Source organism: Saccopteryx bilineata, chromosome 1 (genome assembly GCF_036850765.1).
Source record: "Saccopteryx bilineata isolate mSacBil1 chromosome 1, mSacBil1_pri_phased_curated, whole genome shotgun sequence".
NCBI classification, from domain to species: Eukaryota; Metazoa; Chordata; class Mammalia; order Chiroptera; family Emballonuridae; genus Saccopteryx; species Saccopteryx bilineata.
Genome location: NC_089490.1, coordinates 381,632,785 through 381,645,225, shown reverse-complemented (window position 1 = coordinate 381,645,225; position 12,441 = coordinate 381,632,785). Strand labels below are relative to the sequence as shown.

At 35.4% G+C, this 12,441-nt stretch overlaps 1 pseudogene; it reads right to left on the bottom strand.

Moving 5' to 3' along the window:
• Window positions 1-357: 357 nt before the first annotated feature.
• LOC136319674 (small ribosomal subunit protein eS25-like) overlaps window positions 358-12,441 on the bottom strand; it is a 168,366-nt pseudogene continuing 156,282 nt past the window's right edge.

The window sequence follows — 12,441 nt, the reverse complement described above, 5'->3', positions numbered from 1 at the left end:
AAGTGCAGCTGACAGACCAGAGAACTGATGATCAGATTTGATCATTGAGATTTCACTGGTTATACTGACAATAGTCATTTCAATGAAATGTTAGTGGCACAAACCTGGTTGGAATGGGTTCAAGAGAAAAAGACATTAGGAACTGAAAAGAATAATTATATTTAATTCTAGCCTGTTTTGTTTTTGTGTTTTTGTTTTGTTTTGTTTTTCTAAAGGAGAACCAGAGGAGTACAGTGGAAGCTACAATGCAATATGCAGTCAAAGCATTTTGGGATTTTGCTTTCCTTATGTTCTTTTTAATACATTTTAATGGGAGAAGTCATAGATTTTTTTATTTATTTAATGAAGATTTATTTTTCAAAATGTACAGCTGGTGGGAACTGTTGTTCCCACATCTTCACCAGCAGGTAGAGCATCCCCACCTTAGGCGTTTAGGGTGTAAATTGATTGAGCTCTGTACTTTGAAACTAGTTTAATAAGTCCTTTAGTAAGGATCTTTCATAGGGTGGCCCTGGCCAAGGAACCACGGGTCTTCAGTCTCTAAGATACAACAGCTGGGGTTAGAAACATAGTTGAGAACTTCCTTCCAGAGTTTGTTGCTTTGTCAAATACGACTAGGTTACTGAGTTTGTCCTGAACTCTGCCTTTGGTCCATTTCTTATTTTGGCCTTGCCCCCAATTTGTTCACTGGATCTTTGTCCTTTTCGACTAGCTTTATAGCATCTCTCTTCTTTCTGTTGTCCTTGGGTGGTGGAGCAGACCTGCAGGAGCAGCTCCTACCACTGTTGCCTCGATAAGATGTCCCACAGCTTGTTTAGAAATGATAACCCTATTTTCCAGTTGAAAGTGAAAAATGACCACACAAAGAACAGATTTATTGTTGGATCTATGGTCTTAAATACAGTGTGTCCATAAAGTCATGGTGCACTTTTGACCAGTCACAGGAAAGCAACAAAACACGATAGAAATGTGAAATCTGCACCAAATAAAAGGAAAGCTCTCCTAGTTTCATACCTATTCAGTGCAGTTCAATGTGGCTCACACACAGATTTTTTAGGGCTCCTTAGTTAGTTATCCCATATAGCCTCTACAGACTCGTCACTGACTGATGGTGCACCAGAACGGGGTTTCTCCACCAAACTGCCTCTTTCCTACAACTGCTTATCCAACCAAGTAATGTTATTCCTATGTGGTGGCTCTTCGTTATAAACGTGCCAATATTCACGTTGCACTTTGGTCACTGATTCGAATTTAGCAAGCCACAGAACACACTGAACTTTCCTCTGTACCATCCACATCTCAACTGGCATGGCCGTGGGCTAGTCCTCTGTATACACGGTGTTACATCATCATCTGCACAGCACACATGCTGCCACATCATCCTACAGAAACTGGAAGGGTTTTCCTTTTATTTGGTGCAAATTTCACATTTCTATCATCTTTTGTTGCTTTCCTGTGACCGGTCAAAAATGCACCATGAATTTATGGACACACTGTAGTTGAAAAAAGGAAACTAGTGTTGAAGTAGAGGCTGCTTAGTTAGGAATACAGAAAGTACATTCCTGCTAACAACGGAGAAGTCAAAGGTTTTGGATATAAATTCAAGGAGATAACATAGTGCCATAGTGTCAGCAGAAGTGAGGATTGTGGTTTTGTTTTTTATGTTCGTTTTCTTTTAATGAGATACAAAGACATCATAAGTTTAGAAAAAGGAGAATAGAGGAAGACTTGGATGTTAAAAGAGAAAGGAGAAATTATAAAAAAAGTAATCTGGGATATTAGGAGAGTGAATGGAACAGGAAAATATAATAGAATGATGTGGCTGTACCACGGGACAACTACTGGCAGTGTCATATATTTAAATGAAATCTGTCAGCCCTTTGTGAGTTTTCCTCTACATCAATTAACTTCTTAAGTACAAGTGCACGTAAATAGAGATTTTCAGTAGGGTTAAGATTTTTCAGGTATGATGAAAGATGAGAGAGACAAGGGTGTTGATGATGATGAAGCATGGAGCTAAACTGATTAAAAAGTAAAGGTGTTATGGAAGGGAAAGTGGATAGTAGAGAGAGTAATAATCATTTAGTTAAAGAAATGTTGGAGTTAATGTTCTTGAAGGAGCAAAGTAGAAAGACAGGAAGTGGTAGTCTAATACAAGGCATTTAAAATTAAGGTTGTAATAGCACTGAAGTTTTGTCAATGAGAAGCTCATTTATAACCATGGAAATGAATGGCTGAGGTGGAAATAGCACAAGATAATCAGAGGAAAGAACATTAAAGACATTGTAAGTAATAATATTGGAAGGATCCACCTACATGAATATTGAAATCACCTGAACTAATTATTCAACAGTACTGGAGAGAAAGATTATGAAACTGGAACTAAATCCTCTAAGGTATAAAGGCCACAGCATTGAAGAAGGCAGTTATTAGAAATCTCTGAGTATGTGAAATTAAGACATTCAAAATCAGAGAGGTTGGGGAAGAGGGAGTGTCTGAAAATAACAATGAGAACCCAAGGGACACATACCCTAATTCTAAGTCTGAGGAGTACATCAGACCAACAGTCATCATCTTGAGCTACAAGGGAAGCAATATCCTTAAAAGCGAGTCAGTTTCCCATTTGAGAAAGAATGCAATAAAACATAGAAAAGCTTAAAGATACAAGTATTTCGCTAATGCACTTCAGGACTAAGTGAAAGGGTTTCAGATGTGATTAACTGGAATATGGAGCAAAAAATAGATGTATAGAACAACATGAGAGTCTGGGAGAAGGAATGACATTGGGCTGTTGGACTGAAGTAGACAGGGATGAAGGGCAGGATTGGGATTTGTGCTCATATCATCAGGTAGGTGGTGATGATGATGCTGTTAATGCCAGAGATGAGATGAGAGTGACTGTGCAAGAACACAAAGAGCTCTAGCTGGTGCTTTTAATCCTACACTGCACATGTATATAATGATCTTACATCTCTTGGTTATTTGAAGAGTAACACTCAGTTGCATTTTTCACAGTTCAGTTTTCCTTATTTCTTTCCATCTTTATAATAATATGTTCCAGTTTGACAATCTGGCCCTAAAATTTTGATATCTGAAGCTAGAATACTTTTCTTCTCTTGTTAATGTTTCAACTTCTTCCTTATAACAATGTATTTCAGCATTTTACACCATGAATATTTTTTAATACAAAATACAATAAAATTATCAGATAGTAATAGTTATAAAAATTTTTCTTAGGTAAATTTATTTTATTTTATTTTTTACCTGAGAGCAGTGGTTCTCAAACTTTTTGAAGTCGAGGTGCATTCAAAATATTACAAATAATTGTAGGCACACTATATACAAATCTCTGAGAAATATGTTATAATAATTAAGTCAAATATTAAAGAAAAATATATAAAGTTTGAGAGTACTTTTATGGTAATTAAACAAAATAAATATGACAAAATTAAATTTATTCTGACATTAAAAACCATTTTTATGTTACATTTTTTGAGTTATGCTTTCTAGAATTTATAAAAAAAAGAGGGGTTAAAAAATAAAAAACAACAAAAAAGTTATATATATATATATATAGAGAGAGAGAGAGAGAGAGAGAGAAAGAGAGAGAGAGAGAGAGAGAGAGAGAGAGAGAGAGAGAGATACATTCTTAGAAAGATATAGTAAATTCAGCAGGTCCCGGCATAAATGTGTTAAGTTTTTTCTTCCTTGTGTTTATGAGAAACATGAGCCTGATGTGTCCTGGCAATTTCTTCAATGTTTGAGCATATATTTGAAAGGCAAGCTCTCATTTCCTCATCAATACATTGAAGAATTCCTCTCTTTTTACTCTTAATTGTGTTGAGTGCAGAAAACCCCCACCTTACATATCATCTTAACTTTACATCAAATGAAGGATAGAAGAAACTTGCCTCCAGTCTTTCCAGAGAACATGGGGGGTAGTGTAAACAATCCAGCACCACAGCTTAACAGCCTTTTGCAAATTAATCAGGCAAGTGAGGTGAAGGGTTGGGCAGACTGTCATCTTACAGACAATTCCCCACACCTCTGTCCCTTAAAAATCTAAACTCCAAAAATTCTGTTGATTTTTTGGTCCCTAACAGGCACATATTTCTCTGGAATACCATAGGGCGCACCTGGAAATCTTCTAGGGTGTACCAGTGCACCCTGGTGCATACTTTGAGAACCACTGTCTTAGAGTGTGGCGGCTAAAAGTATATGCTTAAAATAAAGACAAGGTTAAATTTGAATCAGTCTGGGACTTCCACCACCTCTGTGACCTGCATAAATTATGCAACTGCTCTGTGCTTCATTTTTCTAATTTATATAATGAAGACATTGTGAATGCCAAATGAAGTAATAATTATAAAGCACTGAGACTGTGCCTGGTATATATTAAGCATAATAACTATCTAATAATAAACTATAGCTGTAGTTTGGCATTTATTTTTACCATGACTACTAATCATTATTAAAAATACATAATACTTTGAATACTGATGAATTAGTAAAAAAAAATTCCCTTAAAATAGTTGTTAAACATATTATTATTTTAGACGCACCTGTATAAGGTGTATATTTTCCCAAATATCAAAAGTGTAAATCACCACAAGAAAATAGATCTTGTTCTATTTCTACAACAATCAAGCTACATGGTTTCATGACAAAAATTAAAATTAAAATGTAATCTTTGGAACAGTGACCTTCCCCTTAGTAAGCATGCAAAATTTATTAAAATGTATTATTCTTTATTATCATAAAATTAAATATATATATGAAGCAGCATTTTTATCAAATTTTTGAAATCACAAATAGAGTAAAATAGAATATCTTGAGAAATAAATGCAAAGGAGAAACTGTTCTGCCAATCACACATTTTCTATAAAATACATTTAAAAACACAAAAATAATTTAAAATTTTTCTTATATACCATCATTCTTTCTTAATGTTCAGCCACGCTGGCAAGTTGGTTGCCACACCCTACACTATTGTTCTGTCATACATTCTGTTCCTGTCATGAGATGTGTTATTAAATAACACAAAGGTTGGTCTTCTGTTAAATGCTAATTAACTGAGACTCTTCATCAAGGCCCCAAAAGCAGGTAGACACGTTCCATAAGAAAATGATCCTCACCTCATTGAATATGCTTTTTAATTAATGTGCCATTAACTGGCTGACAATAACTTGTAAGCTAAATGAACAGATCTTAATGTAATTAAACATTTATTAAGTGGCCTGGACCTTATTATAATTATGACCTCTCTCCCCTTCACATAGGTCAAAGTAGGAATGGAAGAAATAAAAGGAACACAAAGCCACAGCTACTTCCATCATCCACCTCTCATTTCCCTCAAACAACACTTAATTTATTTAACAGAGTTAAAATAGTTCAGTCAAAGTCAGCTTATTGGCTTTTTAAAGCACAGGGTCCAGAGACTGCCTATTCATTAAAATGGCACTCATTAAGGGCCTCATCTACTTTCACTTTGGGTTGCAAAGACTTCGCAGAAGGCTAGACTGGGCACAGAACTAGTGAACCAAGGAGTTGCTCTTCATGTCAGAGGTGTAAAATCTGACCACAGAATCACCCAGATAACACTGGTGTATTAAATTTTCTATTAAGATGTTTCTAATTTTTTCATTGTGTTGTTTTTAACAAAACAGAAAGTCTCCACATATTACACTTTACTGATTCAGATTTATTCAGGAATAATCATTGTACCTGGCAGTATACACAGCAGGGATCTAGAGTTTGAAGCACTGTGGTTTGAGTAAAAAAACATTATTCAACTATGTGGAACCAGATACATTTCCTTTTCTTAGACACATGTGTTTCTATTCTTGTACAAACCTTCATTTTGTGATTTTTTACTTTCTCTCTCTCTCTTTTTTCTTTTGGGGGAATGCTGCTGAAAGTGTCAAAAATACTTTCATGTAACTGAAAGTTCCACATTGTTTTGCCTCATTCATTGGGAATATGATTATAATATTCAATCATAATAATGTAATATTCAATCATAATTTCATTGTAATGATGGATTTCAAAATCATTTTGAAATTTCTCTTTGTCTAGAGTTATGAGCATATTGTGGTTTTTAAAATTATTTACTTATTTATTTATTCATTTTAGAGATGAGTAACAGAGAGGGGGGGGAGGAGCAGAAAGCGTCAACTCCCATAAGTGCCTTGACCGGGCAAGCCCAGAGTTTTGAACCAGCAACCTCAGCATTCTAGGTCAATACTTGATCCACTGTGCCACCATAGGTCAGGCAAGCATATTCTGGTTCTTAAATATTGCTATGAAAACTGACCTACTCCCTGACTGAATGAATTTTGGCAGTTTTTGCTAATGAGTATCAGAATATAAGGAAATACTTAATATATCTTAAGTCCTCTTCAGATCAATAGATGAAGATTCATTCATTTTCATAAGTGAAGATATCACTTGCATTCTTGAGAATATGATCATTTTTATGATGACTTCAGTCTCCGAAAAAACTTTTACATTATCAAAGAAGGGTAAAACATAAGTTTTTACCTTCTACTTAGAAAAATATGCATGTAAAATGATAACTCAAATGCTATTAGAAAAAATTCTAATACCATCAGACAAAAGTTCTAGCCTAACATTTATTGGATACCCCCTGTCTTATCCCATATCCATTTCTTCATGAAAAGTCAACCAGTGTTCATTAGACTTGGTTATGAGTCACTCTTGTTTCCCTCCCATTTACACCTTGAGATTAAGAGAAATCTTAGGAATTGTGTAAATTGGGGGGAGTGGTTGAGCCCAGTTATCAGGGTCAAAATGAGAAAACATATATGACTGACTGTGAAAAATCAACCTAATAGACTAGAACAATGAGTATCAACTGGAGAGAATGGATTCTAATACTATCTGTAATATGCTGACAATTCTCCACTTTGTCTCTAGTCCAAGTGGTTTTTTTTGTTTTGTTTTGTTTTGTTTTGTTTTACTGAGCCTTTCATGTATCCAACAACCTACTTGATTGCCTACGTTTGTGTCTCAGAAACATTTTATCTCAACATGCTCAGAAATAAATTCTGAATTGCAACCGTCCATAAATAGGAAGTTTCTCTTCCAGTTTTTGCCACTTTAATAATGATACTAAATCTACTCAGTTATTGAAACTAGAAGACTAAGACATATTTTGACAACTTCTAGATACCTCACCATCCACATTCATTCATAAATTATAAAATTTGATACAAAAGATCTCAAATCGAGATGCTTCTCTCCACTGCCCCTCTGTAGTTTAAGTCGCCACTATCTCTAGTCTAGGCCATTGCTCCAAATCCAGACAGTAGAAATTGAGGTGGAAATGCCAATTGGATAAAAATCTCAATTATACGTTTTGAGACACTGTCATCTAAAATAGAAATATAGGTAAGTGACTAATAAAATACAAAATAATTTAAAAGACATAGATGTGGACAAAAACACAATAAGCATTATTCATATTCATCAAAAGGCAAAAAGAAACCCCAAGTATGAGCAAAGGTTAGCTGTGTACATAGTAGTTTCTGCAATCCTACTAAGATCTATGTACAAATATCCATTTATTTTTCACATACTAGTTACAAACAATTATAGAATTTAAATGGGTCTATGCTACAATTAAAATAGGTCAAATAATATCAAATTCCTAGGAAAAATCTAAATAAGCAAGGCATCATCACAAAACAATAAAACATTACTAAAAGTGATTTTCAAAAATTGAAATAAATGGAGCAATGTACAACATTCACAAACTACAAGACTAAATATGTTAAGAATGCCAATTTCTCAATATTTATTAATAGTATCAAAGCAATTGTAATCAAAATATGGGCACACTTGGTGTAGAAATTGCCAAGTTGATTCTAAAACTTATGGAAATGCAAAAGTTCATGACTAGTCAAAATAACACTGAAATAGAACACAAACTAGAACATGCATTACCAGATATCAATACATAACTCAAAATAATTTTAAAAATGTGATATTGGCCGTGGCCGTTGGTTCAGTGGTACAGCATCGGCCTGGCATGCAGGAGTCCCTGGTTCAATTCCCGGCCAGGGCACACAGGAGAAGCACCCATCTGCTTCTCCACCCCTTCCCCTCTCCTTCCTCTCTGTCTCTCTCTTCCCTTCCTGCAGCCAAGGCTCCATTTGAGTAAAGTTGGCCCAGGCGCTGAGGATGGCTCTGTGGCCTCTGCCTCAGGCGCTAGAATGGCTCTGGTTGCAACAGAGCAATGCCGCAGATGGGCAGAGCATCGCTCCCTGGTGGGCGTGCCGGGTGGATCCCAGTCGGGCGCATGTGGGAGTCTGTCTGACTGCCTCCCTGTTTCCAACTTCAGAAAAAAATACAAAAAATAATAATAATAAAGAAAAACAAATAAATAAAAAAGTGTGATATTGATACAAAGATAGACAAACAGTCAAATGAAATAGAGACCCTGGAAATAAACTTATTTGTCTATAAGTTACAATAAGGGAAAAGATTAAATACATATATTAGAAGACTCTTGATCAATGGAAATATAGGGACAGACACCTATCTACATAATACTGATCCAAGGAGCAATATATAAAAAATAATATATAAAGTATGATACCATTTATATAATATATAAAGCAGGTAAAAAATTTAAAAGTATGTAGGGGTATATAAAGATACTATAACCACATGTTTTTTTAAAAGGGTATAATTGCCACAACAGATAATGATTACTGCTAAAATGGGCAGAGAAATTTGCACTCAAAAAGAGACATACTGTCTTTAGAAGAACACAAAATTATTGAACGTAATTTGAAAGTTAAAATCATCTGCTTTAAAATGGATTTTTCTATTAAGAATAAAAAGACAGTCTTTCCTCCTCTTAAAATTTTTTGGAATAGTTTGAGAAGGATAGGAATTAGTTTTTTGAATGTTTGATAAAATTCACCTATGAAACCAGGACTTTTGTTTGTTGGGAGTTTTTTGATTACTGCTTGAATTTCATTGTTGTAATTTGTCTATTCAGATTTGGATGACTGTACGTTTCTAAGAATTTATCTATTTTATGCAGATTGTAAAATTTCTTGGCATACCATTTATAATATTTTCTTACAATATTTTGTATTTCTTTGGTGTCAATTATTACTTCTCTTTCGTTTCTGATTTTATTTATTTAGGTTCTCTCTATTTTTTCTTGATGAGTCTGGTTAAAATTTGGTCCCTCTCGTTTATCTTTCCATAGAATCAGCTCTTGGTTTCATTGATCTTTTTTATTTTTTTCAGACTCTATTTTTTATTTCTGCTCTGATCTTCATTATTTCCTTCCTTTTGTTCACTTTGGGCTTTGTTTGTTGTTCTTTATCAAGTTCCTTTAAGTGTAAAGTTAGATTGTTTACTTAAGATTTTTTTCTTTCTTGAGATAGGCCTATAGTAGTTTTATCCCTGCTAAATCCTTATAAAATGAAAAAAAAGGACTAAAAGACAATAAGTTAACCAATCTATAGCTGTATTAAAAATGATAGAGGGGCTTCAGCAGACCAAGTATTTCCAAATATCCCTAGCAGACCTAAAGCAGGTGGAAGAGTTATATCTTACCACATGGGAGAACTTTTCATGGGACTTGGGAGCCATTCATTCTGATGAGAGAGAATAAGTCTGTAAACTCAAAGCTATTAGGTCTTCAGAGTAGAAATAGTGGTTGGGTAGAAATAAGAGAAATAACTGAATTTTTCTTTTTGAAGAATTGCTACTTAAATTAGCCTCCTACCTCCTCTGAAGTTTTGAGTGGGCAGCAGAGTATTTATCCTCAGGCAAAAACTTGAAACTGCTCCCTAAAGTAATGGGGAAAAGCTGTCTTGGAAGAATTAGAACTGCTAGTGTGCATCCTGTCACAAAATACTGCTCTCCTTAATTAAAGTGTGAATGTCACTTGGAAGTCATCTTATTTCCCAATTCCCACTTAGATACCATTCGGGATGCTCACCCATCACACTCAAAAGACTCATTGGACAGACAAGTTTGAACAAGCAGCCACCTACATTAAGCATGCTGTTGCTTTTAAGTGTAAGCCTCACTTTTAAAAATAAAAATTAAATAAGTAGGATAAGGATAAAAAAAAACCAACGGTGCTTTTAAAAATGTGATAATTTGGAGATTGTAAAGAAACATAAATTTCGTATTTTAAGAAAGAGTTTTAAAAATTAAATATATTTTATATTAAATAAATAACATGGTGGGGATTTGATTTGTCACCATAAATAACTAGAACACTGAATAAAATATATGAATTGACAATTTTCAATTTTTTGCACATTATGTAGGGCAGAACTCTGACACCTGCAAGAACAAAACTAATGGAGTTTTTTTTTTTTAGAGAGACAAAGAGAGAGTCAGAGAGAGGGATAGATAGGGACAGACAGATAGGAACGAAGAGACATGAGAAGCATCAATTATCAGTTTTTCGTTGCGACACCTTAGTTTTTCATTGATTGCTTTCTCATATGTGCCTTGACGGTGGGACTTCAGCAGACCGAGTAACCCCTTGCTCAAGCCAGTGGCCTCGGGTCCAAGCTGGTGAGCCTTGCTCAAACCAGATGAGCCCGCGCTCAAGCTGGCGACCTCAGGGTCTCGAACCTGGGTCCTCTGCATCCCAGTCCGACACTCTCTCCACTGCGCCACCGCCTGGTCAGGCTAATGGAGATTTTTGATTGCCTAAACTTTTTTCCTGAAGAAAACTTCTTGAGAAAGACAAGCATGCTGTACCAAGCTAAGTAAGTTGGACACACTGAGTTCAGGAAGACAGTGCTCCAAGTTCAAGATGGATAAGATAGCCAGAGTTTGAAGAACAGGGTAGCAGAGGAAATGGAAATAAATAGAGAAAATACTCTAGAAATCTGCTCAAGAGTGATATTGAATCTTTATTTGAATACTTAACTGTGCATTCACAAGGCGTAACTCGACAAACAAGATCAAGAAAAATAGCCATGAGTGCCTAACCAGGCGGTGGCGCAGTGGATAGAGCATAGGATTGGGACCTGGAGGACCCAGGTTCAAAACCCCAAGGTCACCAGCTTCAGCATGGGCTCATCTGACTTGAGTGGAGGCTCACCAGCTTGAGCAAGGGGTCGCTGGCTTGAACGTGGGATCATAGACATGATGACCCCATGGTCACTGGCTTGAGCCCAAAGGTCACTGGCTTGAAGCCCAAGGTTGCTGGTTTGAGCCCAAGGTTACTGGCTTGAGCAAGGGGTCACTCACTCTGCTATAGTCCCCTGGTCAAGGCACATATGAGAAAGCAATCACTGAACAACTAAGAAGCTGCAATGAAGAATTGATGCTTCTCATCTCTCTCCCTCCCTGTCTGTCAGTCCCTATCTGTCCCTCTCTCTGACTCTCTCTCTGTCTTTGTCAAAAAAAAGGGAAAAACACATAAGCTATATTATATATATACATATATATACACATATACATACCATGTAATATATATATGTATGTATATATTCCAATCATCACACTTCTGACACTTATGGTCACCAAGTGTGTGGAGGTATTTCCCCAAACCAACAAGCATTTTTCTGACACCCATTCAAGAATCCAACTCAATTCTGATACTATCTACCTGAGATAGCATTAACTTCCACAGGTTTATGGCTCAGTTACATAAGAAAATACTTGCAAATGATATATTTGCAAAATATGAAAGAAACTTTGATAACTTAATAGCAAAAATAAATAAATAGCATTATTAATGGTCTAAGGACTTCAACAGGCATTTCTTCAAAGAAGATAGACAAATGGGCAACAAATTTAAAGATATATAAAAATGCTCAAGATGACGGTTCATCGGGAAAATGCAAGACAAAATGATAAGGTATCACCTAACACCTATTAGATAGCCATTGTCAATAAAACAGAAAAATTTTAACAAGCATTGATAAAGATAAGGCAAAATTGGAAACTTTGTATATAATGATGTAGCTCTTATAGAAAACAGGGTTAAGATTTATCAAAAAATTAAAAATAGAACTACCACATGATCCAATAATCCCACTTCTGCATATTTATCCAAAAGGATTTTAAAACAGAATCTTAAATGACATATTCATTCTCATGTTCATTTCAGCACTGTCCACTATAGCCAAGAGCTAGAAATATTTTAAATGTTCATGTGCAAATGAACAAATAAAGCAAATGTATTAAATATATACAACGAAATATTATTTAGCCCTAAAAACAATGTCCTGTCATATACTAAAGCATGGATGGACCTTGAGGATATTATGCAAAGTGAGGATAAGCCAGTCACACAGGATAAGTATTGCATGACTCCATTTATATGAGGCATTTAAAGTAGTCAGACTCACAGAAGCAAGGAATACAGTGGTGGCTGTCAGGGGCTGGGGTGTGGGAGAGGAAGAAATGAGAACTTGTTGTTCAGTA